Source organism: Sciurus carolinensis, chromosome 15 (genome assembly GCF_902686445.1).
Source record: "Sciurus carolinensis chromosome 15, mSciCar1.2, whole genome shotgun sequence".
Classification (NCBI taxonomy): Eukaryota; Metazoa; Chordata; class Mammalia; order Rodentia; family Sciuridae; genus Sciurus; species Sciurus carolinensis.
The window spans coordinates 20,745,672-20,749,295 of record NC_062227.1 but is presented as its reverse complement, the minus strand read 5'-3'; the positions used below and the strand labels follow the sequence as shown (position 1 = coordinate 20,749,295).

The 3,624-nt window shown below is 44.0% G+C and overlaps 1 pseudogene; it reads left to right on the top strand.

The window, feature by feature from the left end:
• Positions 1-1,306: 1,306 nt before the first annotated feature.
• LOC124965414 (actin-like) lies at positions 1,307-3,042 on the top strand (annotated as a pseudogene).
• Positions 3,043-3,624: the final 582 nt, after the last annotated feature.

Genomic DNA, 3,624 nt, shown 5'->3' with positions numbered 1-3,624 from the left:
AGGAGTACAGCATTTACACAAGAAAGCAGTTTTTTCCACAGGTAACATTTAAGTGATCTCATTCTTTGGAAACTCAAGAAAAAACTAGTGTCCTTTAATATAATATATACCCATGCTCATTCCCATTGTTCCTTTAACTTGGTTAGGATTTGGGGAACAGAGAGGGGCACTTTAGGGACTTGATGTTTTACTGTCCTTCCCTCTAAGAATAACACAAGTCCAGCTCTCAGGTAGGCTCTAGAAAGAAGGTTTGTGTAAGTTCACCCTGTGATGTTTGGGCAACAAATATGCCTAACAAAGCATTTCTCAGAATGACCCATTTCATTGGGCAATACATGGCTATATTACATTCTCGAAGTGACGAAATGACAGGAAAAGAGACAGCTAAGTGATTTCTGAAATGGATGGAGGATGAAATCTGGGGTGGGGAGGAGATTGTGTACCCAAGGTACATCAATATCATAGAATGCTACTCAGCTATAAAAAGAGATAAATTATTGATACATGCAAATATTTGAATGGACCTCAAATGAATTATGCTGAGTGGCAAACACCAACCTCAAAGGATTTCTGTAAAGAATCCTTGGGGCAATGGGACAAATTTGTATGTTAATTGTGGCATTGGTTTTATAAGTCATAAAATGGCATGCTAACTTATTTTGTACCGTTGTCAATTTTTTGAGTTTTGATAGTGTACTACTGTTATGTAATATGATATTTTGGGAAAGCTGAGGAAAGAATTCTTGGAATTCTTTGTGTTCTTATTCAGCAACTACCTGCCAATCTATAATTTTTTGAAAATAAAACAATCAGTGTATGTTTAGTACAGATGCAATTAAAAATATTTTTTATCTACCGTAGGTAGAATACAAAACACAAGATCTGAAGCTAGACCAACTAGAGGACCAACTGAGAGTCCTTCCACGGTCCTGGATTATGAAATTCACTCTGCACGGAACACGGAGAATAGTTCTGAGCAAAAAGAAGGTTATGCCAAAGGAGATGTAATAAAGGACACTCGTAAAGTGGAAACTTTACGTGGTTTCCTTTACTTTTACTTCATAACAACTGAGTAAAATTGTTGTTTTATAGTCAAAAATACTAAGATTCAAAAAACAGATGATGAATATGGCAGAGTATATGATTAACCTACAAACATCAATAGCAATGCTATTATTTACTATTACATATATCTCGTATACATAATAGCAGCAACAGTGAGAATGCATTATCCTGCTCACTCACTGCCACTGGCCTGCACTTTGTGTCCTCCTGCCCTTGTGCTGTCTCTACCCTGCTGATCACAATGGAAGAAGAAATTCATGGGCTCGTTATTGATAATGGCTCCAGTATGTGCAAAACTGAATTTTCTAGCACCGACACTCCCTGAGCTGTGTTTGTTGGGTGCCCCTGCCACCAGGGTGTGATGTTGGACATGAACCTGAAGTAGTTCTAAGTGGGTGACCAGGCCCAGAGCAAGTGTGACATCCTGACCCTGAAGTACCCCATGGAGCATGGCATCGTCAACATCACCAACTGCAATGGCATGGAGATCTGGCCCCACACCTTCTACAATGAGCTGCATGAGGCCCCTAAGAAGCACCTAGTGCAGTTGATGGAGGCCCCCTGAACCCCAAGGCCAACAGAGAGAAAATGACTGAGATCATGTTCAAGACCTTCAACACACTGGCCATGTATGTGACCATCCAGGCACTGCTGTCCCTGTATGCCTCTGGGCACTCCACTGGAATTGTCATGGACTCTGGTGACAAGGTCACCCACACAGTGCCCATATATGCAGGCTATGCCCTTCCCCACACCATCCTGCGGCTGGACCTGGCTGACAGGGACCTGCGGCTGGACCTGGCTGGTAGGGACCTGACAGACTACCTCATGAAGATCCTGACACTGTGTGGCTACAGCTTCACCATCACTGCCGAGTGGGAGGTCGTGCATGACATCAAGGAAAAGCTGAGCTATGTCGCTTTGGACTTCCAGCAGGAGATGGCCACTGCTGCATCCTCTTCCTCCCTGGAGAAGAATATGACCTGCCCATTGGGCAGTTTATTACCATTGGCAACAGTGGTTTCAGTGTCCAGATTTTGCACTGTCTGTGCAACATTGCAGTGTCTGTCACTTATTGCACTATCCTAGTCTGCAATGTTGGAGGGTCACCAGGGTGTTGCACTGTCCTAATCTGAAATGCCAGAGCAACAATGAGAAAAGGGACTCAGTCTCTGAGCAAAGATCTGAGGAGAAGAGCTTTATCCAGGAGAGATGTTACATAGGAAGCTGTTTCTGTCTTTATTGTGTATAACACTGTACTTTATGTGCTTGCAGTTAAGCTAGCCATGCCTCTAAAGGTCAAGGCTTGCATAGACAGTTCCTAGCCTATTTGGCAGATTATCAGTTGGTAAAGGAAAGTAACAAGAAATTCTGTGAACCCAGGAGATGACAGGCTCATAAACCATAGAAGAGCTATTTTACTGACCGCAGAGCATCCTGTTCACAGAGCACAGGATAAGGAGTATGGGGCCCTAGTCCCCGAGTGGCCTGAAAGGTGCACACTGTGTTGGCCTCCTTCCAGGGGGTAGCACAGAGCTCTATTTCCAAAGTGACCTGTTCGGGGTGTCTGTCTCCCGACAGAATGTCACATAGTCCTCCTTCCAGGAGACAGGTCCACATCCAGAGGCATTCTTCCATTCATCTTTCCTGGGAATGGAATCCTCTGGTTTCCATGAGACCACCTTCAACTTCATCATGGAGTGTGATGCCGACATATGCAAGGACCTCTATGCCAACAATGGGCTGTCTGGCATTACCACCATGTACCCAGGCATTGCTGACAGAATGCAGACGGAGATCACAGCCCTGGTGCCCAGCACAATGAAGATCAACATTATTGCTCCCCCTGAGCAAAAGTACTCTGTATGGAAGGGTGGCTCCATCCTAGCCTCACTGTCTACCTTCCAGCAGATGTGTATCAGCAAGCAGGAATACCACGAGTCAGGCCCCTCCACTGTCCACCTCAAATGCTTCTAGATGGACTGAGCAGATGCCAGGCACCTGCTGTGTGAGCTGATTCAGAAGTACAAATTTGCCCTAGAAAATGTATACACCTCATGCTAGCCTCAGGAAACCTGAATAAGTCTTTGAAAAGAAATTTGTCCTTGAAGCTTGTATCTGATATCAGCATTGGATGGTAGAACTTGTTGATGATTTTGACCTTGTTGTCAAGTTAACTGTTGCCTTGGTATATGTTTAATGTCCTGTGCACATCTTCAATTTAAGCCCTTAGTCCATATGACTCAGTCACCTGGTGCCTGAGGTGAGAGCTTTCATATAGGAGAGAAGTCCTTGGCTTACCAAATAAGAGATCACAGCAGTGATCTGTGCAGGGTATTCATGTGTCAGCTGACAGACTGTTCCAGGACTGCTCAGGCTGGACTGTTGTCACCTCCTGTGTGTCTAACAGGGTGGAAAAGTCCAAGCCTTAAGACTCAGTTTCCATTCTTACCAACATTTTTCTGCCTGACCACCATTGGTTATTACTTGTCTTGAGCTGGAAACAGTTTGTATTTACACCTGTAAATTTATTCATTTTAATTTATGTAAGGATTTTTT